Source organism: Bufo bufo, chromosome 7 (assembly GCF_905171765.1).
Source record: "Bufo bufo chromosome 7, aBufBuf1.1, whole genome shotgun sequence".
In the NCBI taxonomy this organism is placed as follows: domain Eukaryota; kingdom Metazoa; phylum Chordata; class Amphibia; order Anura; family Bufonidae; genus Bufo; species Bufo bufo.
The window spans coordinates 114632375-114657986 of NC_053395.1; the positions used below are offsets into that span (position 1 = coordinate 114632375).

General features: G+C 43.4%; 1 protein-coding gene across 1 annotated transcript in view; it reads left to right on the forward strand.

Annotated features, from left to right (window-relative positions):
• MFSD6 (major facilitator superfamily domain containing 6) overlaps positions 1-25612 on the forward strand; it is a 218455-nt gene that overhangs the window by 165460 nt on the left and 27383 nt on the right. The gene's annotated exons all lie outside the window — the stretch shown is intronic.

Here is a 25612-nt window from a genome sequence, read left to right on the forward strand (position 1 = left end):
GCAAGTAAGCTCAACCTCTGCTCCCACTAAGATCTGAAGTATTTTCCATTGGTCTGCCTGGTCTGCAGATCACCTAATGGAATATCAGAGTTTTTAAGGTGATTCCTCAGATAACTGTCGTTGCCAATTAATCGCTTCAGCGCAACCATATTTCAAAGTTCATCTTCTATTCGTATCCCAACAAATGATATAATAATATAACTCGGTATACCACTCCAACAAAATCATTTATTATTACAGTTCTACCAACATTTAACACGTTCCAAGGGTGGCAGAGGGAGGGACCGGACCATATTGCTGAAATGCAGAGTGATGTGCTAAGGTTCAATATTGCAACCAAATGACAGTTGCTCGTTTAGACCCATAGGGGCCACAGTTTGAAGGTGAAATATCCACCAAGTCTCTCTCTGCAATATCCTCCGGTCCCAATCCCCTCCCCTTTTTGGTCTCGCGACTACTTCAATACCCATAAATCTCAACTCCGATGCGTCACCACCATGTATCATGTTGATATGTTTGGCAATAGGTGTATCTCTATCATTCCTAATGTCACCCAAATGTTCACTTATCCGTCGTCGCAACTCACGGGTAGTTTTCCCAATGTACTCAAGACCACATTTAAAGTTGGCCCTGTAGATCACTCCCCTGGTGCGACAATTTATAAAATGTCTAATTTGCTGACACTTGCCGGTGACATTGGCATAAAACGACCGTCCCTTTAAAATATGTCCACACGCCACACAGCCACTACAGCAAAAACAACCGATTGGACGTTGGAGCCATGTCTCTTTTGAATCACGTGTATCACTGTAGTGGCTGTGTACCAGGCGATCCCTAAGACTGAGGCCCCTACGGTAAGTGACCTGTGCGGTTTCGGGGATAACCTTTTTAATGTCTGGATCAATGAGGAGGACCTCCCAATGTTTCCTTAGTATCTGTTTAACCTCTTCCGAGGAGTCATCAAATGTGCCTATAAGGCGTATCAAGCCAGTCTCCGTTTTTTTAGGTTTAGGATAAAGAAGGTCATCTCTCTTGCTCCCACATGCTCTTTTTAAAGGCGCTTTTTAGGACCGCATCTGGGTATCCCCTTTCCCGAAATCGACTTCTGTGGGAGCAGAGGTTGAGCTTACTTGCCCTCCGACTTCATCTCTGCACCTCACTAAAACACCCACCTCATGCATGCGTAGTGGAGAGTGTAGGCCGTATAAAACTTAACAAGTGAAGGCGGCGTTTTGCTTGGTCACCTTAAATGTATGGACCTCGATTTCACTATAAAGGCTGAGCTCCGTCTTGGTTACCTGGCAGCAGGAACCCGCCTCCACGCTAAGCGTCATAGGAAGGAATAGGGTCACGTGATTATAGGCGGAACAGCTGATGTACCTCGTGACTATGACGCTGCATGACAATGAGGGGGCGTTGGATGGGGGCGGGGCTTCTCGGCTTTTTAAATGACCTGCGAACATGGCTTCATTGCCACTGCTACACGCGGGACGCCAGGGAGCACCCTCCACCCATTCCTATCTGGGAACAGTTACCATCGACAACTGGACAGATAAGCCGTTTATGCTTACATGCTTTCATCAGATTGTTATAGCATTTGATAAGCAAAGAGCATTGCACTGGTCTCTAACGTCTGCTAGTGACATTACTAGTGGGAGATCGGTTACAATGTATACCAAATAGATACTATCAACTGATGTGATGCATTTATAATTGGTTGGGAGGTGTACTAAATAGATACTTCTAACTAATGTGATGCATTTATGATCTGACCACCATTGGTTTACTATGCTTGGATTGAAGCCTCACTGACAAGTACATTCTTGTGCAGTTGAGACTGGTGACCTCTGGTTATTCCTGGTTTATTTCCCAGGTTTTGGCACTCATACCTGGATAATAGTGTATATCAAACACTGACTACACTATCTTTTTCTCCATACGATCAGAGACTAAATACCAGGAACTACCACAGGCCATGTGAAATAGAGGGCAACTCGGCCTTTATTACTACAACGTTTGGCTGGCTGGAGCCCACATTATAACCTACCTATGCATTTTAACTGCTGCACAACTGTCCATTACAAGAGGGACTGTATTAGCTTATTAGGTATGGTACATTAATGTGCTCTCTGTGACCCCTCTATTTTGCTGGATAAGTGACCCCAGTTTAGGGGCCTTTTGGATATAATTTTGTCCCCTGACGAATCAGGTATTACTGAGGAAACGCGTCGGGACTCCATGACCACTTGAATATTTACATTCTTGGGACATTATGATCATCTGATAATATACATCCTTGTGTGTATGAACTTGTTCAGGCATTACAGGTGACTTATGCCAGCTGTGAATACACCTGATCTTGTCCATCACATCTTTATTGCCAGCTTTTTCCTTTCTTTGCCCTCTTTGTTAGGGATACCATCTATAGGACCGTATTCTGGCTATCGGGCAAAGCTGGGCAGTCCACAATTAGGGAGGGTGACAATAGGGATATTGAAGTAGATAGGAGGGAGGATATATAGGGACAGGGCTACCTAGGGTCTAGACCCAGCGCTGTGTCTTTCTGCCTTGGTACTTGGCTACCCTTCACCCTGTTTCTTACATTGTTGCTATCCCTATACATGGTCCTTTCCCATCTCCGCCCATTTTTTATAGGAGACTAGTGTAACTAGTGGTAATTATAAAGAAGTGTTTAGTATAGAAGGGCCCATTATTTTATCTTTATACATTAATAAATGTTATGTTTTAAACCTAATAAGCTACCCATTCACTGTGAAGTATACAGTTTAAGGCTACATTCACACGTCAGTATTTTTCTATAATCCGATTTTCTGTCCGTTTTTTGTGGATCCGTTGTTCCTGAAAATGTTTCCGTATGTCATCCGTTTTTTGCGGATCCGCAAAAAACGGAAACATGTATAAATTTCAATAAGCAAATAAAGTTGTTTGGATTTTTTGAAGAAAAAAAAAAAATAAAAAATTTAAATGTAATTTCCAGGAACGGATTCCGTATAAAACGGATGACATACGGAATGACATCCGTATGTCTTCCGTTTTTTGCGGATCCATTGACTTTGTATTGTACCAGGATCCGATTTTTCAGGAAAAGAATAGGACATGTTTTATATTTAAACGGACATGCGGAACGGAACAACGGAAACGGACAGCACACATTGTGCTGTCCGTTTTTTTCCAGGACCCATTGAAAATGAATGGGTCCAGATCTGGTCCAGATCTGTTCCAGAAAAAACGGAACAGATCAGGAAAGAAAAAACGGACGTGTGAATGGACCCTAAAAATGATTCTATCATCAAAGGATTGAAAATATGGAAAGACAGCAAATAACACTTGAATTTCACTAACCCTACGGGCCGAGGCGATAGCCACCAAAAACTTCCAGGTAAGGAGATGAATATATATCTGATCAACGGGCTCAAAAGGAGGTGCCACAGATTTAAAGCGAACCTTTCACCTGCATTTGACTTAATAAACTATCAAAAGTACCTTATAGATCATCCTCATTGTGTTATCATACAGTCTTGTCCCGCTTTTCTGGCATGTATATGGATGAAAAAATCGCCTGTAACTCCCCTGCCCTAACCCCGCCTCTATGCAGTCTAATTGACACCCGGCTCAGTCGCCGGGACCGCGCTTGTACAGGCGGCGCATGCGCCGTCTGACTCAAGCGCGATCCTGTAACTGAATCGCGCATGCGCCGTCCTGCCTGTCTTCTCTGGAGCGTGAAGATCGAGGCGCGCGCGCGTGAGGAAGAGAAGACAGGAAGGTATCGGGGACGGCGCATGCGCGATTCAGTTACAGGATCGCGCTCGAGTCCGACGGCGCATGCGCCGCCTGTACAAGCGCGGTCCCGGCGACTGAGCCGAGTGTCAATTAGACTGCATAGAGGCGGGGTTAGGGCAGGGGAGTTACAGCCTGGAGTGAGGGAAGGGCTACCCCCTTGACTTCTAACGTGACTTCTGGAGCTGGAGAAGAGTACTTTATAAGGCGATTTTTTCATGCATATACATGGCAGAAAAGCGGGACAAAACTGTATGATAACAGGGCCAGGGAACGGAATCGTTGACAGGGCCAGGGAACGGAATCGTTCTCTGCTGGCCCTGCCTGTTAGCATTCAAAATCTGGCGCCTGCGCCGCGGCCGTACCTATCTTCAATCTGCGCAGGCGCACTGAGAGACGGCCACTCGCTCGGCCGCTCCATCCTCAATGCGCCTGCGCCGATGACGTCACATCTACACCCGGCGCAGGCGCATTGAGGAGAGAGCGGCCGCCTCTCAGTGCGCCTGCGCAGATTGAAGATACGTACGGCCGCAGCGCAGGCGCCAGATTTTGAATGCTAACAGGCAGGGCCAGCAGAGAACGATTCCGTTCCCTGGCCCTGTCGATAACAATGCGGATGGGGCGTCATTAGGGTCGGAGGATGCGGCTGCTACCAGCAAGTAGCCGCCCTACTTGCTGGTAGCAAGGTAATTTGCATATTTTAAAAATCGCTTTTTAGCAAATTCTACTGAACAGAAATGATTATTTAACTTATGTATGCATAAATCGCAGTGTAGGGATTATTAGTAAACAAAAAAAAAAAAAACGGTTTAGTGGGCTGACAGAAGCACTTTAAGTTCCAAGGAGGGACCAAATTTAATATTTTGGGCTTAATTCTATATGCGGCTTTCGGGAATCTAGAAATAAGAGTTCTTTTGATGAACGTCAAAAAATGTACTTAGTGCGGCCACCTGAACTCTTATAGTACTAGGGCTTAGACCTAAATCTAATCCTTTCTAATGAAATTCTAAAATATCTGGGCTGACACAATGTTTACCATTTTCAGAAATAAATCTTATCTGAAAGCCCTTTCCCTTTTAAGATTGCCCGTTCAGCATCCAAGCTGTCAATCTTAGGGTTTTTTACGTCTCAATCTTAGGGTTTTTTACGTCTGGGTGAAAAACCGGACCTTGGCTGAGCAGATCTGGAAGTAAAGGTAACTCCAGGTAATCTCCCAGGCACATCTCCGCTAGAAGGGAAAACAAGCTCCTCTTTGGCCAAAAGGGGGCTACCAGGATCATCCTGGATTTTTCTGTCTGTATCTTTCGAAGGTAGCAAGGGTATAGGAGGGAAAGCAAACCCTAGAGTCTGTTACCATTTTATTGAGAGAGCCACCACTGCTAGCGGACTCTCTTTGGGATTTAGAGAGCAAAAGCTTTTTATTTTACGGTTTCGCCTGGATGCAAACAAATCCACTTGTGAACTAATAGATCGAACGCTTTCTGAGCTTATTGCCTGTAAAGATTTTTCTCCGCCCAATGACAAATTTTGTCTGCTGTTTGGCAGAGAAATGACTCCTGGTTCCCCCTTGATGTTGAATGAAAGATACTGTCATATTGTCTGAGAACACCTTTACGTGGGTATCTTTTACATATTGTTTTGCGGCCTTTAGAGCTTCTAGAACTGTTAGTTCCCTCAGATTTGAGGATTCTAGGGACATCCTTTGATTCCAACCCCCCTGAAAAGACAACTGTGCTACATGTGCCCGCAAGCAATGGCATCTGTGGTCATGGTCTGGTAAAGTTCTAAAATCCATTCCATGCCCTTTTGAAGGTGCTTCCTGACTAACCACCATTTTAGTGATTTCCTTACTACATGTGATAATACTATGCTGTGGTCCAGGTGTTGTATGGATCTGTTCCATTGTCTTAAAATCAGATGTTGGAGTGGTCTTGTATGGGATTGGGCCAACGGAACAGCTGGAATATGTCCCAATAGTTTAATTGCCGCTCTGTTGGTTACTTTCCTTTTGGTAAATCTGGTTCTTATAAGAGAGTTCAGATTTAGTATTTTTTCTGGAGGAAGAAAGGTCTTTTGTAATTGAGAGTCCAGAAACATCCCCAGGAACTTTATCCTGGAAGAGGAAAGTAGATTTGATTCTTCATAGTTCACTATCCAACCCAAATCCTGTAAAGTTTTCAACACTAAAAGGACATGGTCGGAGTGAGAAACAGGATGAGATTGAATAATCAGCAGGTCGTCCAGATACAGAACCAGCTTAACACCTTACAATCTCAGATACGCAGACACCTCTGCCATAATTTTTGTGTATAGACCTGGTGCTGAAGAAATCCAGAACGGTAGGCACACAAATTGGTACTGACAAATCTTCTGTCTTACCTTGATAGCAAAGAAAGGTACTTCCAATGACTTTGATGTATGGGTATGTGAAAGTACGCATCCTTCACATCTATCGTAACCATCTCAGAATTTCTCCTTATCAGAGGAATTGCGGTTTTTAAGGAGTCCATTTTGAACCTTTTGTATACAATAAATCTGTACAGGTATTTTAGATTTAGGATTGTCCGAAATGACCAGTTTGGTTTCCGTACAAGATAAAGGGTTCAATAATGTCCTGTAAATTACTCCTTTAATGGAACTGACTGAATTGCTCCTGCTTGAAGAAGTTTCTGAACACCCTCCTGTAACTTTTTGTTTTGAATAGTAAAGGGGAGATTTGTTAACATGAATCTTAAGGGGGGAGGAGAGAGAAAATCTATTTTGTAGCCTGATTCTGAAGTCTGGAGGATCCACTGACACAAATTCTCTTAATCTTTCCCCAACTCTGATGGCGTCATTTGGATGTGGATGGTTGGGAGGAGACAAAAAGAAGGCTTACTATTACCCCCTTTTTTTTAAAAACTCTATCTGCCGGATTTATCTCTATCAGATCTATATTGCGGCTGAAATTTAAATCTCTTATTAGGCCTATCCTTTTGATCCTTCTCTTCCAGAAAACCTCTATTTTTATCTCATGCCTTTTCTAGAATTTTATCTAGATCTGGCCCGAAAACATATTGACGATGAAAAGGGGTAGAGCAGATTTTGTTTTTAGATGCCATATCACCTTTCCATGACCTAAGTCATAATGCGCTCCTAGCTGAATTGTCAGAACCAGAAATTCTAGCTGCCATGCGTACCGTTTCAGCAAAAGCATCAGCTACAACCCCAGCTGCAGATTTAAGAGGAAAAGAGGACAAGATCTGTTCCCTCTGAGTTTTATTTTTTAAATGGGACTCTAACTGATCCATCCAGAGACAAAGGGATCTTGCTACACATGTAGAGGAAACCGCAGGATTGCAGCTGCCGATTCCCATGTCGTCTTAATTATACTCTCTGCCTTCCTATCCATTTGATTCTTAAGCTGGGAGGAATCCTCAAATGGAATGGAAGTATTTTTGATTAACTTAGCAATTGCAGCATCAATTTTAGGAATACTGTCCGATTTTTGTACACCACCAAACATCCTCCTGTTCTGCCTCTTCTCTGTCTTCCCAAAAGTCAGACTCAGAGGAAATAGTAGAATCAGAAGGTACATGCTCCTTAGATTTCTTATTTCTCTTTTTAGGTGCTAAAGAATGCAGATAACCCAAACATGGCTGAGTGAATTTCATCTTTAACCAACAATTTGATGTCATTAATAAACACTGGAGTCTTATTCTGAAACACTTTTTGAATACACCCAGGACAAAGCAGCTTCTTATATAATGAATCCTGCTTCTTTCCATATATATGCACATATAGACTCTTTCTCAGACTAAGGCCTCATGCACACGGCCGTTGTTTTGGTCCGCATCCGAGCCGCAGTTTTGGCGGCTCAGATGCGGACCCATTCACTTCAATGGGGCCGCAAAAGATGCGGACAGCACTCCGTGTGCTGTCCGCATTCGTTGCTCCGTTCCGTGATCCGCAAAAAATATATAACATGTCCTATTCTTGTCCACGCTTTGCGGACAAGAATAGACAGTTATATTAAAGGCTGTCCGTGCCGTTCCGCAAAATTGCGGAATGCACACGGACGCCATCTGTGTTTTGCGGATCCGCGGTTTGCGGACCGCAAAACACACTGGTCGTGTGCATGAGGCCTAAATAAGAGAAAAGAGGAGAAAAAAAAACTCACAATAGGAGTAAATGGAAAAAAATATCCCCAAACCAGGGAGATCTCATTGACTTACAATACCAGCTGATGGCAGAGGCTGCTTTACTGAACCGTCCTCCATGCTGAGCATTCAGGGAAAATTGGAGAGCCAGGTAGAGACCGCCCCACTTCAGCTCTCAGCTGAAAAAAAATATTCCCTGTAAGCTGGTGTTAAATCCTGTGCCCGAAACAGCTGGTATGTGGAGGAGGAATACAGGCAAATGCCCCTCCTCCACCAATGAGATGTCTGCTGCCGACAGGAATGGCATGTGTTCTACCGTCTGTGTTCCACTGGATGCTGGAAGTGGGTCACCGGAAGTGACGCAAGCACTCCGCTCCCGTGTTCCATCCACTGATACGCTCCACAGGACGCCGGAAGCGCATCACGGGTAGGGACATTAACTCCCGGTTCCCACGTCCAAATTACAAACTGCCAGGTTGCTTCTTACCTAACAGCCCGCACCGTTGACAATGGATCAGAGGGCTTACTTTTAACCAGTATCGCCAACATAGCAGGTACGTGTAAGGAAAGGCAGTGAGCTGTTAGCTATGCCAGACCTCCTGCTGTGGATCCTCTAATCTAAAAAGACCTCTCTGCACGTTTGTCCTGCACATGGACAGGAAAAACACTGAAGGTGGTGGGAGGGGAGGGGTTTTTAACCTCTTTGCATGTTTTTCCTGTGTCTGGCAGGGCGGGGTCATCTCAGGGGTGCTGTCGTGGTCCTAATGTACTAACACACCCCTATGGGGCATATACCTCCTTGATTGGTTCTATACCAACATGTGACTAGACGCCAGCATAGGGTACATCAAATTTCATGCGCCAGTATTTTAGTCTACATTACGATTAGAACGACCACTGCAGTTTATACTGACATTGTTTTACTGTGTTCATTTTTGGTGTAGGAATCACACCACTTAGATTAGTCAGGAAGAATGCGACATAGTACACTACTTTACTTACTAATATACTGTTCCCCAGCAATGATTTACACGTGCTGGATCAACACCTACTGTTCATAACCAGGTACATGTTCATCTCTATGGCTACAAAGCTCTGTAGACATTTCTATTCCCCGTACCATGATTTGTGATTATATTACATTAGCATGTTATGTTGTGTTACTCTCTAGATGCTTATGGAGCCAGATTAGGGTCCTATGTGATTGTTTATGTAGATTTCATGTTACTACTTATGCTTACAACATGACCTGAAGCACGTGATCTATGCTGGAGTCTAGTTAGTCACATGTTATAGGACCAATCAGTGGGGTACACATCCCATAGGGGACTGTCTTTACACTAGGACTCCATCTTGAATGTGCCTCTTTGCTCTCTCTCATATATTCATATATATATATATATATATATATATATACACACACACACACACACACACACACACACACACACACACACACACACACGTACCATGACGTATAATGGGGCATGCTTGTTTAAAAAAGGCTGTTGATCCAAAATACGTCACATCTGCCTGTACCTGTTTATGGCAATAAAGTGGAGATTTATTAGTATCAAAAAGTGAGTGCTGTAACAGTACTTTATGGCAGTATTATACAGCTGCCACCCTGCAGTCATTACCCGAATCGGAGAGAACTCTCATCCAGGCAGTTTAACCCCTCAGATGCGGCAGTCAATGTGGATATATAAAAAAAGTTTAAAATAATTAGTATTGCCTTGACCACAGTGACCCAGTCTGTTCAAGGAGTTGTCCAATGAAGACGGCTTATCCCATAGCCACATGATGGTGAATAAGTGTCTGCTTGGCTCAGGTCTGACCGTTTGGGCCCCCAATGATCACAAGAATAGGGGCCAGCTCTCCCCAACTTGAATGGAATAGAGGTCACGCGTGTGCTCTGTGGGGCTGCTGGTAGTATATAATGTATACATAGATAGTATATAAATGTCCCTGTATACTGCAGAATAGCTTCTTGTATTCACAATAGCGAGCACCTACTGTTCGCTGTCATGCATCTCCTGGCAGTTGGTTAGTTATTTAGCATGCCAGGGATATAGCAGAATCACTCATTGTCAGCGTAGGCCACACTGATCGGTGAGAAATAGCAGGGATGTAAACACACATTTAGGGTAGACATTAACCAGTTCCCGATTGCCCATCAACTATAAACGCCCAGGTGGTCGGGACTCATGTCTGAATGGGCGTTCTGAGAAGTCCCAACCACCAGCTGCTGAGCTGGGGGCCTGCTGTTGGTGATAGCAGGGCACCCCATAGAGAAGGCAGGGACTGTTCCACAGTGTTCCTGCCTTCTGGATCATGCTATACACAGCACTGCAAATACAGATGAGAAGCACTATTTCAGTAACTGTTCCTTCCCCGGTGGTCACATGGGAGACTGCAGGAGCTGCTGGGTCTTCCTTATACCTCGATAAGCTCTGCAGTGAGGCTGTACAGCCTTTCTGGTGGCTGTATTCCCCTTGTAACTGGGGCCACTATGTCAGCCTCCGTTACAGGAGAAATCAGGAATTAAAGAGAACCTGTCACCTGGATTTAGTGCATAGAGCTGGGGACATGGGCTGCTAGATGGCCACTAGCTCATCTGCAATACCCAGTCCCCACAGCTCTCTGCGCTTTTATTGCGTTAAAAAACAGTTTTGATCCATATGCAAATGACCTGATAGTCCTATATCCAGAGATGAGTCAAGCGGAAAGGAGCCCAGCACCGCCCCGCATCCTCTGAATCTCCTCCTTGCTGGCTGACGTCACAGAGCTGGAGCGCCGAAATCTCGAGATGCGCAAGCTAGCGCATGCATAGTTTGTTCCCTGTGCTGATGCCAGTACAGGGAATGAACATGATGCCGACACTGCGCATGCGCTAGCTCGCGCATCGCGAGATTTTCGGCGCTCCAGCTCTGTGACGTCAGCCAGCAAGGAGGAGATTCGGAGGACGCGGGGCGGTGCTGGGCTCCTTTCCGCTTGACTCATCTCCGGATACAGGACTCATATCAGGTCATTTGCATATGGATCAAAACTGTTTTTTTTAACACAATAAAAGCGCAGAGAGCTGTGGGGACTGGGTATTGCAGATGTGCTAGTGGCCATCTAGCAGCCCATGTCCCCAGCTCTATGCACTAAATCCTGGTGACAGGTTCCCTTTAAAAAAAAATTGTATTATTAAATGTCCGCCAAACGTCTTGTATGAAAAAAAAAAACATTTTTGGTATTTCCATGTCCGTAACAACAGACTATAAAATCGCCATCGTAAAGATAAAAATAAATGCCAAAACATCTTTTTTATTTTTTGTCACCTCATCTCCCAAAAATCTCACTATTTTTTTAGTCACCTCATCTCCCATATCAAACGATCAAAAAGCTATATGTACCCCAGAATGGTACCAATGAAAACATCATCTCATTCTCGCACAAGACCATCGGCAGAAAATTTTTAAAAAGTAGGACACAAAGTAAATGGTCACTCGCTAACATGTTTTTTTCCAAAAATGCTCTGATTGTGTAAACAGAAAAGACATATTTCGTATCACCACATCTGTAATGATAGGTCCTATAACAATATAACATGATCTACTCCGTTAGGTGAACACCTTGAAAAAAAAATATATATATATGCCAGAACAGCTTTTTTTTGTCACCTCACCTCCCAAAAAACATAATACCAAGCTATCAAAAAGTCTTATGTACCTCAAAATGGTGCTGACAAAATGTACAGTCTCTCCTGCAAAAGACAATCCCTCAGAAATCTACATTGGCATAAAAATAAAAATGTTATGGATGTTAGTCATAGCCATGTCGTATCAACCTGCTGTATAAAAGGTATAATATTATACCCTATGTCTGTACGGTGCGGTCGGAGTGCCAGTGGCTGTGGGGGCGATCCACCTCCAATATAAACAAATGAAAAAATTGGAAGTGCTGTGGAATTTTTATATATATATATATACACACACTCACCTAAAGAATTATTAGGGAACACCTGTTCTATTTCTCATTAATGCAATTATCTAGTCAACCAATCACATGGCAGTTGCTTCAATGCATTTAGGGGTGTGGTCCTGGTCAAGACAATCTCCTGAACTCCAAATTGAATGTCAGAATGGGAAAGAAAGGTGATTTAAGCAATTTTGAGCGTGGCATGGTTGTTGGTGCCGACGGGCCGATCTGAGTAGTTCGCAATCTGCTCAGTTACTGGGATTTTCACGCACAACCATTTCTAGGGTTTACAAAGAATGGTGTGAAAAGGGAAAAACATCCAGTATGCAGCAGTCCTGTGGGCAAAAATGCCTTGTGGATGCTAGAGGTCAGAGGAGAATGGGCCGACTGATTCAAGCTGATAGAAGAGCAACGTTGACTGAAATAACCACTCGTTACAACCGAGGTATGCAGCAAAGCATTTGTGAAGCCACAACGCGCACAACCTTGAGGCGGATGGGCTACAACAGCAGAAGACCCCACCGGGTACCACTCATCTCCACTACAAATAGGAAAAAGAGGCTACAATTTGCACAAGCTCACCAAAATTGGACTGTTGAAGACTGGAAAAATGTTGCCTGGTCTGATGAGTCTCGATTTCTGTTGAGACATTCAAATGGTAGAGTCCGAATTTGGCGTAAACAGAATGAGAACATGTATCCATCCTCTGATGGCTACTTCCAGCAGGATAATGCACTATGTCACAAAGCTCGAGTCATTTCAAATTGGTTTCTTGAACATGACAATGAGTTCACTGTACTAAAATGGCCCCCACAGTCACCAGATCTCAACCCAATAGAGCATCTTTGGGATGTGGTGGAACGGGAGCTTCGTGCCCTGGATGTGCATCCCTCAAATCTCCATCAACTGCAAAACTCCATCATCCTATCAATATGGGCCAACATTTCTAAAGAATGCTATGAGCACCTTGTTGAATCAATGCCACGTAGAATTAAGGCAGTTCTGAAGGCAAAAGGGGGTCCAACACCGTATTAGTATGGTGTTCCTAATAATTCTTTAGGTGTGTGTGTGTGTGTGTATATATATATATATATATATATATATATATATATATATATACTGCTCAAAAAAATAAAGGGAACACAAAAATAACACATCCTAGATCTGAGTTAATTAAATATTCTTCTGAAATACTTTGTTCTTTACATAGTTGAATGTGCTGACAACAAAATCACACAAAAATAAAAAAATGGAAATCAAATTTTTCAACCCATGGAGGTCTGGATTTGGAGTCACACTCAAAATTTAAGTGGCAAAACACACTACAGGCTGATCCAACTTTGCTGTAATGTCCTTAAAACAAGTCAAAATGAGGCTCAGTAGTGTGTGTGGCCTCCACGTGCCTAAATGACCTCCCTACAACGCCTGTGCATGCTCCTGATGAGGTGGCGGACGGTCTCCTGAGGGATCTCCTCCCAGACCTGGACTAAAGCATCTGCCAACTCCTGGACAGTCTGTGGTGCAACGTGACGTTGGTGGATAGAGCGAGACATGATGTCCCAGATGTGCTCAATTGGATTCAGGTCTGGGGAACGGGCGGGCCAGTCCATAGCATCAATGCCTTCGTCTTGCAGGAACTGCTGACACACTCCAGCCACATGAGGTCTAGCATTGTCTTGCATTAGGAGGAACCCAGGGCCAACCGCCCCAGCATATGGTCTCACAAGGGGTCTGAGGATCTCATCTCCGTACCTAAGGCGAGCACATGGAGGCCTGTGCGGCCCTCCAAAGAAATGCCACCCCACACCATTACTGACCCAATGCCAAACCGGTCATGCTGGAGGATGTTGCAGGCAGCAGAACGTTCTCCACGGCGTCTCCAGACTCTGTCACGTCTGTCACATGTGCTCAGTGTGAACCTGCTTTCATCTGTGAAGAGCACAGGGCACCAGTGGCGAATTTGCCAATCTTGGTGTTCTCTGGCAAATGCCAAACGTCATGCACGGTGTTGGGCTGTAAGCACAACCCCCACCTGTGGACGTCGGGCCCGCATATCACCCTCATGGAGTCTGTTTATGACCGTTTGAGCAGACACATGCACATTTGTGGCCTGCTGGAGGTCATTTTGCAGGGCTCTGGCAGTGCTCATCCTGTTCCTCCTTGCACAAAGGCGGAAGTAGCGGTCCTGCTGCTGGGTTGTTGCCCTCCTACGGCCTCCTCCACGTCTCCTGATGTATTGGCCTGTCTCCTGGTAGCGCCTCCATGCTCTGGACACTACGCTGACAGACACAGCAAACCTTCTTGCCACAGCTCGCATTGATGTGCCATCCTGGATAAGCTGCACTACCTGAGCCACTTGTGTGGGTTGTAGACTCCGTCTCATGCTACCACTAGAGTGAAAGCACCGCCAGCATTCAAAAGTGACCAAAACATCAGCCAGGAAGCATAGGAACTGAGAAGTAATCTGTGGTCACCACCTGCAGAACCACTCCTTTATTGGGGGTGCCTTGCTAATTGCCTATAATTTCCACCTGTTGTCTATCCCTTTTGCACAACAGCATGTGAAATTGATTGTCACTCAGTGTTGATTCCTAAGTGGACAGTTTGATTTCAAAGAAAGTGTGATTGACTTGGAGTTACATTGTGTTGTTTAAGTGTTCCCTTTATTTTTTTGAGCAGTGTATATATATATATATCTATATCAGTCCTGATCAATAGTTTAAGACCACTTGAAAAATGGCAAAAAATCATATTTTACATTGTTGGATCTTAACAAGGTTCCAAGTAGAGCTTCAACATGCAACAAGAAGAAATGGGAGTGAGACCAAAAAATTTTTGAGCATTCAATTAATTGAAAATAACGATTAAACTGAAACAGGCTGTTTTTCAGCTGATCAAAAGTTTAGGACCGCACCTCCAAAAGAAAACTAAACCCCCCCCCCAAAACAAAAATCCAACTTCCAAACATGAACTCAGTAATGAGTAGCTCCGCCGTTATTGTTTATCACTTCCAAAATTCGTTTCGGCATGCTTGATGCAAGTGTTTCCATGAGGTGAGTGGGAACATTTCTCCAAGTGGTGAAGACGGCCGCACGAAGGCCATTTACTGTCTGGAACTGTTGTCCATTTTTGTAAACTTCCCTTGCTATCCATCCCCAAAGGTTCTCAATTGGATTTAGATCCGGTGAACATGCAGGATGGGACAAAAGAGTGATGTTATTCTCCTGGAAGAAGTCCCTTGTCCTGCGGGCATTGTGTACTGTAGCGTTGTCCGGTTGAAAAACCCAGTCGTTACCACACAGACGAGGGCCCTCAGTCACGAGGAATGCTCTCTGCAACATCTGGACATAGCCAGCGGCCGTTTGATTCCCCTGCACTTCCTGAAGCTCCATTGTTCCACTGAAGGAAAAAGCACCCCAGACCATTATGGCGCCCCCTCCACTGTGGCGCATAGAAAACATCTCAGGTGGGATCTGCTTGTCATGCCAGTAACGTTGGAAACCATCAGGACCATCAAGGTTAAATTTTTAATCATCAGAGAATAAAACTTTCTTCCACCTTTGCTCACTTGCAAAGTCCAAACGAGCAGTTCTGTGGTGTTCAAGGAGACGAGGTCTTTGAAGAAGTTTTTTGTTTTTGAAGCCCTTTAGTCTCAGATGCCGTCTGAAGGTTATGGGGTTGCAGTCAGCACCAGTAAGGGCCTTAATTTGGGTCGAAGATCGTCCAGTGTCTTGACGGACAGCCAATTGGATCCTCCGGCTCAGTGCTGAAGACATTTTTTGGGGTCTTCCACTTGTCTTACTGCGTCCCACCTCAGCAGCGATGGCGCGCTGTAAGAGACCCTGCTTATGCAGTTCAACAACCCGACCACGTTAAAAAAGGGAGAGTTTCTTTGCCTTTGCCATCACAACGTGTGACTACCTGACAGAAAATGACAATGAATCCACATCTTTGCACAGATTTGGCCTTTTAAAGGCATGTGGTCCTAAAATTTGGATCAGCTGAAAAACGGCCTGTTTCAGTTTAATTATTTTTAATTAATTGAATGCTCAAAAAATGTTTGGTCTCACTCTCATTTCTTCTTGTTGCATGATGAAGCTCTACTTGGAACCTTGTTAAGATCCAACAATGTAAAATAGGATTTTTTGCCATTTTTCAAGTGGTCTTAAACTTTTGATCAGGACTGTATCACATGGTGAACCCCATAAAAAATAAAAAGCACTAACTGAATTGCAATTTTTGCCCACCTCCGCCCACATATGGGGTGTTTCTGTAAACTGCATAATCAGGGTAATTTTCGTTTAGTTCCTATAGCAACACCGTATAATTCCCATAGGCTCCAATGCTAATGCATTGGAGTTTATGATAGAAGCAATCTAATAATTGCTTGTTATAGTTCCCTAAGGGAACTATAAAAAATAAAGTGTTTTTAAAAATAAAAAAATATATAAAAATTTAAACCATCTCTCCCCAAAATTTTTATAAAAAACAAAACAAAAAAAAATACACATAATGGGCATTGCTGTGTACACCCCCCCAAATTTATCAATATATAAAATTACAGATCCGCCAGAAAAAAATGAGTTCCATACACATAACTATATAAAAAATTTATAGGGGTCAGAATATGGTGATGAAAGGAAAAAAAAAATGTAACTTTTTTTTTTTTTTTCCCCAGTAAAAAAAAAATGCTAAAAACATTTGTGGTATCGACATAATCGTACTGACCTGGAGAATGAAAGAAACTGGTCAGTTTTACCATATAGGGAACGTTTTAAAAAGAAAACCCATTAAACTGTTGCTGAATTGCGTTTTTTTTTTTTTGTTTTTTTTTACCCCATTTAGATTTTTTTTTTTCAGCTCCCCACTATATCGTATGCAATAGTAAATGGTGGAATTAGAAAGTGCAACTTGGCCCGCAAATATGGCTTATACGTCTATGTGGATGGAAAAATAAAACGGTTATGTTCTTGAAAGGCAGGAAGTGAAAAACATAAACACAAAAGCGGAAAAAGCATCAGGGGGTTAAAGTTGATTTTGGAAATGTTCTTGAAAATTTAAAAAATTGCTTTTAAAATTCCAAGCCTTCCAACGTCCTAATAAAATGGCATTTACAAAATGTAGACATATGGGGAATGTTAATAACGATTTTATGAGGTATCACTATCTGTCTTTAACCCCTTCCTGCAATATTACGTACATGTACGTGGGGGAATGTTGTGCCTTACAGCATCCCCACGTGCATGTACGTGATCGAGTTTCACTGTCGGCGCACGGAGCGATTTGCTGACAGTTCAGTGAAGCCGGCGTGCTGGGGTTGCTTAGCAACCAGTGACGCTAGCGGGAATGGAATCGGAGCGCTGACCTGCCCTCAATCGACATGATTGGTCCATTACTGCAGAAGGACCAATCGCAGTGCTTCGGGGCAGATTAGGGGGAGGGGGGGGGGTTAGGGATTGACTATGTGCTTCTTCTCTGATCGTCCCAAATCCTGTCAGGGAAGCGATCAGAGAAGGAGATGGTGTCAAACACTGCAGTACAGTATTACTTACCAGAGAGAATTAACCCCTTGTGTGCCGAAAAGCTGCTTCTGTGCTCCAATCAGTGACACAGATCAGTTCTGTGCCTCAACAGCCTCATACATAATTAACCCCTTCAGTGACTATTTGCCACTCTTCTGTGCCTGATTTGCCCCAGTCAGTGACAGATCAGTACTGTCCAGTCCTGTCATCACCTCATCCAGACACCTGTCACTACAGCCTGTCTGTCTGTCAAGACACCTGTCAGTCCAGTCTGTCAAGACACCTGTCAGTCCAGCCTGTCCGTCCGTCAAGACACCTGTCACTCCAGCCTGTCCGTCCGTCAAGACACCTGTCACACACTCCCAAGTTGCATAAAAATTTTTAAAAAACTGGCACTACATGTGCCATCCTCCTTTGTGTACGTACTTGTGTCCTGTGCTTCAGTGGCACCATTCTGTAAAATATGTCTCTTATGCCCCATGTGGATTTGTGCCACCTATAACTGTAAAATAATACATGAATTAACCCCTTTTCTGCCCCAGTAAGGATATTGGCACTACTCTGTGCCCCATACTAGACCCCTGTCAATAACTGCCAAGTGACTCGGGGAGTTTTTATCGTATCCTAAAGGATATACAGTATTTTAGTTTGCTGTTCTATTAAAAAAAAATTTTTTTTTAAAAAGACAAAAAAAAATCAACGTTAGTTTACAGTTTAAAATGACTAAACTGCTTTTCACTGCCGAAGAGGCATATGCTATGCTTTTTGAGGACACTGACTCCAACAGTGGAGATGAAGTGACACTTTTAGTTTCATCTTCCTCAGATGATTCATCTAATGATGAACCCCCTCGTAGGCGTCCTAGGGGTAGTGCGCAGTCGCAACCCCATACAAGTGACTCTTCATGGATCCCCATAGATAGCTATGCGCCCCAGGTGCCTGAATTTACATCCACTCCAGGCTACAATGTAGATACCACAGGTTTCAGTGAAATTTATTTTTTCCAATTATTTTTCATTGATGACCTAATTAACTTGATAGTGGAACAAACAAATATATATGCAGAGCAATTTATTGCCTCTAATCCAGACAGTTATATGGCAAGGATCCACAAATGGACCCCTACTAACACGACTGAAATGCAAAGGTTTTGGGGACTTCTCATTATTAAAAAAAAACAACAACAATACGTTCGTATTGTAACAAAGATATTATTTATCACACCCCTCTTCACTGTCTTGACATGCCCCGGGCCCGTTTTAAAGCTCTTCTAAGATTTCTACACTTCAGCAATAATATTGAATGCCCACCCCCAAGCGACTCCAGTTATGACAGACTCTTTAAAATTATGCCAGTGGTTGACCCCTACAATTCCAAATTTGGTCAAGTATATAACCCCAAAAATGCCTCTCAGTGGATGAATCATTGGTCTACTTCAAAGGCCGATTACATTTCCGCCAATACCTGCCCAATAAAAAGGCTAGGTATGGCGTAAATTTGTATAAGGCCTGTGAAAGTGTATCCGGGTAAACATTGCGCTTTCATATTTACGAGGGAAAAGATTCCAAAATTGAGCCACCCGATTGTCCCCCGGTTCTGTGTATAAGTGGGAAGATAGTATGGGATTTAGTCCACCCCCTGCTTACAATAGTGTCCCTCTCCTGATGTGCCTTACTGCCAAAGGCATAGGCACATGTGGCACAATTAGAAGAAATCAAAAAGGGCTCCCTAAATATTTTATAGACCAGACAGTGCGGCATGGGGAAAGCAGGGCTGTTTGCTCAGAAAATTTGATGCAAGGACAAACGGGATGATCTTGTGTTAACTACCATCCATGCAGATCAGTCCACCCCAGTCCCAGTCCGAGGAACCACAGAGCAGAATACCAAGCCTGTGTGTATCCAGGATTACAACAAGTTCATGGGTGGAGTGGATCTTTCAGACCAGATACTACAGCCCTACAGTGCCTTAAGAAAATCTAAGACAAAAAACTAGCTATATAACTAACCCAAGTGTCACTATATAATGCCTTTGTCATCCACAGAACAGCTGGTGATGGGGGGACCTTCTTGGAATTTCAGTAAAAAAATTGGATTTTTGGCGTTCAGGAAGGAGAGCAGTTTTTCAGCCAGCAGTGCTTCTGGGGTCTCAAGAATAATACATGGGCAGCATTTCCTTGGCGTACTCACTCACTACTGTCAGACCTGCCCCTCTAAACCGGGCCTCTGCATTGGAGAGTGCTTTCAAATTTATCACACCTCCACTGATATCCATTAAGTCCATTTCATTAATTTCTTAATTAATCCACGGGAAGACATTTTCAGTTTAGTATTTTTCCATTTGGCAATCCAATAATAGCTCCACCCCCCAAAAAAAAAAAAAAAAAATTCCCATTATACCCCTAGATGAATACATTGAAAGGTGTAATTTTATTAAATGAGGCATTTCTTCAATTTCCTTTTAAGTTCTGGCACCCCTAGAGCCTTGTTGTTTTTGCGCTTTTCACTATTGGGGTGCCTCAGGGTGTCTTCAAATGCCGAGACACCCTGGTGCCTGAAAATTATTCCAGCGAAATCTGCCACACTGTGTGCTTATACAGCACTTTAGAACCACATATGGGGTGTTGACATATTGAGGAGAAAATGGGTATCAGATTATGGGGTGCATTTTCTCCTGATACCCCTTGTTAAGGGTCCATTCACACGTCCGTTGTTTCTTTCCTGATCTGTTCCATTTTTTGCGGAACAGATCTGGACCAGTTCTGTACCCATTCATTTTCAATGGGTCCTGAAAAAAAAACAGACATTGAGCTGTCCGATTTTTTTTCAGGACCCATTGAAAATGAATGGGTACAGAACTGGTCCAGATCTGTTCCGCAAAAAGCGGAACAGATCAGGAAAGAAACAACGGACGTGTGAATGGACCCTAAAATGACAAATTTGGACCTAAAGCGAGATGTTCTTGTAAAATATGAAATTTTTAACTTTCACTGCCAAGTCTTTCTAAATTCTATGAAACGGCTATTGGGCCAAAGTGCTCAGTGCACCCCTTGAAAAATTCCTTGGGGGGTGTATTTTCCATAATGGGGTCACTTTTGGGGTTTTCACTGTTGGGGTGCCTCAGGGTGTCTTCAAATGCGACATGGTGCCTGAAAATTATTCCAGCGAAATCTGCCTTCCAAAAGCCACACTGTTTCTCCCATTCTGAGCCCCACTGTGCACCCATATAGCACTTTATGACCACATATTGGGTGTTTCTGTAAACTTAAGAATCAGGGTAACACATATTAAGATTTATTTTCCTGTTAACCCATGCTGGGTTGCAGGAAAAGTGGATCTAAATGGAAAAATCTGCAAAAAAAAGGGAAATTAAAAAAATTTACCTCCATTTTCCATTAATTCTGGTGGAACACCTAAAGGGTTAACAACGTTTGTAAAATCAATTTTGAATACCGTGAGGGGTGTAGTTTCTAAAATGGGGTCATTTTTGGGTGGTTTTTATTATAGAAGCCCCACTAAGTGACTTCAGACCTGAACTGGTCCTTAAAAAGTGGGTTTTGGAAATGTTCAAAATTTTTTTACAATTTACTTCTAAGCCTTCTAACGTCCTAAAAAAATAAAATAACATTTACAAAATGATGCAAGCATGAAGTAGACATATCGTAAATGTAAATAAATAACTATTTTGTGAGGTACCACTATCTGTCAATACCAGAGAAATTCAAATTTAGAAAATGTAACATTTTTAAAAAATTTCTGTAATTTTGGGATTTTTTTTTTTTTATAAATAAAGGTAAAACATATTGGGCCAGATTTATCATTACTCTGACAGCTCACTCCACTTTCACATATAGCTAAAGTCCGTTTTAGCTAAGTCAGATTTATGATCGGCCCTTTAAGACTGTGATAAATGTGGTTTGACAGTAGCAGTTTATCAGTCAGTAAGCGGCTTTAGAAGATTTGCACGTCTTTACTAAAAGTCGCATAAGATAAGCATGGTCCGCACTGGAGTGATTTTGAAAAAATTTTTGCAACTTTTTAAATTGTCGCAATAGTAAATCTGTCTAGAGATTCATTTACATAAGAAAACACGCCCACAGTTTAAGCGATTGTGCAAAAATTTTCGACTTTTTCACTCCATTATTCTGACTTGAGCTAATTATAAATCTGGCCCATTGTCTCGAATTTATCACTGACATGAAGTACAATGTGTCACGAGAAAACAAGAATTGCTTGGATAAGTAAGTGTTCCAAAGTTATTACCACATAAAGTGAAACATGTCAGATTTGCAAAATGTGGCTTGGTCCTGAAGGTAAAAACTGGCTTGGTCTTGAAGAGGTTAAAGCAGAGATTCATATTTAGAAAACTTTTCCTTATTTTCTGTAAAGCTTTAAAAAAAAAAAAAAAAAAGTAAAACCTATCGACTCAAATTCACCACTAATATACAAACCGGATTCCAAAAAAGTTGGGACACTAAACAAATTGTGAATAAAAACTGAATGCAATGATGTGGAGATGGCAAATGTCAATATTTTATTCGTAATAGAACGTAGATGACAGATCAAACGTTTAATCCGAGTAAATGTATCATTTTAAAGGAAAAATACGTTGATTCCAATTTTCACGGTGTCAACAAATCCCAAAAAAGTTGGGACAAGTAGCAATAAGAGGCTGGAAAAAGTAAATTTGAGCATAACGAAGAGCTGGAAGACCAATTAACACTAATTAGGTCAATTGGCAACATGATTGGGTATAAAAAGAGCTTCTCAGAGTGGCAGTGTCTCTCAGAAGCCAAGATGGGTAGAGGATCACCAATTCCCACAATGTTGCGCAGAAAGATAGTGGAGCAATATCAGAAAGGTGTTACCCAGCGAAAAATTGCAAAGACTTTGCATCTATCATCATCAACTGTGCATAACATCATCCGAAGATTCAGAGAATCTGGAACAATCTCTGTGCGTAAGGGTCAAGGCCGTAAAACCATACTGGATGCCCGTGATCTCCGGGCCCTTAAACGACACTGCACCACAAACAGGAATGCTACTGTAAAGGAAATCACAGAATGGGCTCAGGAATACTTCCAGAAACCATTGTCAGTGAACACAATCCACCGTGCCATCCGCCGTTGCCAGCTGAAACTCTACAGTGTAAAGAAGAAGCCATTTCTAGGCAAGATCCACAAGCTCAGGCATTTTCACTGGGCCAGGGATCGTTTAAAATGGAGTGTGGCAAAATGGAAGACTGTTCTGTGGTCAGATGAGTCACGATTCGAAGTTCTTTTTGGAAATCTGGGACGCCATGTCATCCGGACCAAAGAGGACAAGGACAACCCAAGTTGTTATTAATGCTCAGTTCAGAAGTCTGCATCTCTGATGGTATGGGGTTGCATGAGTGCGTGTGGCATGGGCAGCTTGCATGTCTGGAAAGGCACCATCAATGCAGAAAAATATATTCAGGTTCTAGAACAACATATGCTCCCATCCAGACGTCATCTCTTTCAGGGAAGACCCTGCATTTTTCAACAAGATAATGCCAGACCACATTCTGCATCAATCACAACATCATGGCTGCATAGGAGAAGGATCCGGGTACTGAAATGGCCAGTCTGCAGTCCAGATCTTTCACCTATAGAGAACATTTGGCGCATCATAAAGAGGAAGGTGCAACAAAGAAGGCCCAAGACCATTGAACAGTTAGAGGTCTGTATTAGACAAGAATGGGAGAGCATTCCTATTTCTAAACTTGAGAAACTGGTCTCCTCGGTCCCCAGACGTCTGTTGAGTATTGTAAGAAGAAGGGGAGATGCCACACAGTGGTGAAAATGGCCTTGTCCCAACTTTTTTGGGATTTGTTGACACCATGAAATTCTGATTCAACATATTTTTCCCTTAAAATGGTACATTTTCTCAGTTTAAACTTTTGTTCCGTGATTTATGTTCTATTCTGAATAAAATATTAGAAGTTGGCACCTCCACATCATTGCATTCAGTTTTTATTCACGATTTCTATAGTGTCCCAACTTCTTTGGAATCCGGTTTGTATGTCACGAGAAAACAACCCAATGGCTTGGATAAATAAGTGTTCCAAAGTTATTACCACATAAAATGGGAGCGTTAGATTTTCAAAACTAGGCTTGGTCAGGAAGGGGAAGTAAAAGTATATTAACCACCTCCCATCCACCTGTTGACTATAAATGTCTGGGAGGTGGATCTCTATATCTGAATGGACGTTTCTGAACGTCCATTCAGAGATGGCAGCTGTACGCTAATCGTGCAGCTGCAGAGCGGGTTGCCCGCTGTTAGTGACAGCAGGGCAACCCAGAGAGAAGTAAGGGACAGTTCCCAGGTGTCCCTGCCTTCTAGATCGCTGTATACACAGCGCTCACCATTTACAAATTTCAGTAGAAAGAGTATCAGAAATCCACCTAAGGGTGGAGACTTAGGCCTCATGCACACGACCGTTTTTTTTTGCTGTCCGCAAAAACGGGTTCCGTTTTTCCATGATCCGTGACCGTTTTTTCTTCCGTGGGTCTTCCTTGATTTTTGGAGGATCCACGGACATGAAAAAAAAGTCGTTTTGGTGTCCGCCTGGCCGCGAGGAGCCAAACGGATCCGTCCTGAATTACAATGCAAGTCAATGGGGACGGATCCGTTTGACGTTGACACAATATGGTGCAATTTCAAACGGATCCGTCCCCCATTGACCGCCAATAAAGTACAAATGTGTAAGCCAATAAAATAAATAAAGTATACACCGATAGTAGGAGCTATGGATAAAAAATAACTAAAATATAAATGAATAGAAACCCCTTACCATAAAAAGGAGGGGGGCATAACGGTGCTCAGTAACCATATGATAAAACCATGTATAATGGTGAATAATATCAGATGGAAGATATAAAAACAATTAGACGGTGATATACACCAAACTCACTTCACCAGGGAGGGGTGTAGTGGGATAAAACTCAAGACACCCAAAACAACCACCTCCCTGGCCTGGCTCGCTTGTAGATTGATTGGAAGTTACGGCAGTCCACACCGGGAACCTCTGGTATAATCCTTTAATGTAAAAATAAGTCAGGTGGGCTCAACGCGTTTCGGGGATTACAGACCCCTTCCTCAGGAGCAGAGAAGGTATCAGGCTTATACATTGGTGGCAGCGGAGATTCCGATCGGAGTACCAGTTTAATCGTTCTGGGGCTCCGACCGGTAACCATGGCAACCAGGACGCTACTGCAGGCCTGGTTGCCATGGTTACTTAGCAATATTACAATATTAGAAGCATCATACTTACCTGCTGCGCTGTCTGTGTCCGGCCGGGAGCTCCTCCTACTGGTAAGTGACAGATCATTAAGCAATGCGCCGCACAGACCTGTCACTTACCAGTAGGAGGAGCTCCCGGCCGGACACAGACAGTGCAGCAGCCAGCAGGTAAGTATGATGCTTCTAATATTGTAATATTGCTAAGTAACCATGGCAACCAGGCTTGCAGTAGCGTCATGGTTACCGATCGGAGCCCCAGAGCGATTAAACTGGGACTCCGATCGGAATCTCCGCTGCCACCAATGTGATCGGGGGGGCGGGGGGGGGGGGCCGCACACTGGCCACCAATGATATTACAATAGGGGGGGGGAGGCCGCACACTGGCCACCAATGATATTACAATAGGGGGGGGGGGGGGGCGCACACTGGCCACCAATGATATTACAATAGGGGGGGGGCGGGGGACGCCGCCCACTGGCCACCAATGATATTCAAACTGGGGAGGGAGGGGGGTATGCCCCCTGCTGCCTGGCAGCCCCTGATCTCTTATAGGGGGCTTTGATATGCACAATTAACCCCTCAGGTGCAGCACCTGAGGGGTTAATTGTGCGGATCACAGCCCCCTGTAAGAGATCGGGTGCTGCCAGGCAGCAGGGGGCAGTCATGTACACAGTTCGTAGTATATTCTAACTAGAAGCGTCCCCATCACTATGGGAACGCCTCTGTGTTAGAATATACTGTCGGATATGAGTTTTCACGAAGTGAAAACTCATCTCTGAAAAAGCTTTTATGCAGACGGATCTTCGGATCCGTCTATATCAAAGTAACCTACGGCCACGGATCACGGACGCGGATGCCAATCTTGTGTGCATCCGTGTTCTTTCACGAACCCATTGACTTGAATTGGTCCGTGAACCGTTGTCCG